Below are 601 nucleotides of genomic sequence, written 5' to 3' on the forward strand. Positions count from 1 at the left end.
CATGCCTATCGTTTAGCCAGACTCGTGCAGCCCTGCCTGGTCATGTTGCCCACCTGGCGCACACCCCGTGACCTGCCTACACCATGCCAACCCAACTCCGTGCCCAAACTTCATTTCACCCCACTCACGGGTCACCCGTTGTTCACCCAGGGCGCTCCTCTCCGCTCACCGAACCTTCGTTCAACCGAATTGTGGTGACCTCTGTTCATAGCTCACCTAAACTACCCGTGTGCACGAGCTACAGGCACATCACCCGGCTAGCGTGTCGCCCTGCCCCAGTTCATCACGCACGCTCCATTCATCTCGTTGCACTTCATGTGCGCCTGTCGGCTGAATTGCGTTCAACCGTCCACCTGAACTGCGGTTATGCCACCCGCCCGACCTGTGGTTCCACCCACCCACCCACCTGCGAACCAACCCATCGACTTGCCCTATAATCACACTGCTCGATCACCCTGTGAATCCACACCACTGTGCTTCATATTGCCTTTATGCTTTGGCTCGACCACTGCCTACACTTCGCCCTTCTACCCAATTCACTCAAGTCTGCATCTCGCACCTCTTGCTTGCTCATTATGACTTGAAGATTTCGCATGATGCC

The sequence above is a fragment of the Pinus tabuliformis genome, chromosome 3_2 (assembly GCF_031772625.1).
Source record: "Pinus tabuliformis cultivar Carrire ecotype Pingquan chromosome 3_2, CPIR1, whole genome shotgun sequence".
In the NCBI taxonomy this organism is placed as follows: Eukaryota; Viridiplantae; Streptophyta; class Pinopsida; order Pinales; family Pinaceae; genus Pinus; species Pinus tabuliformis.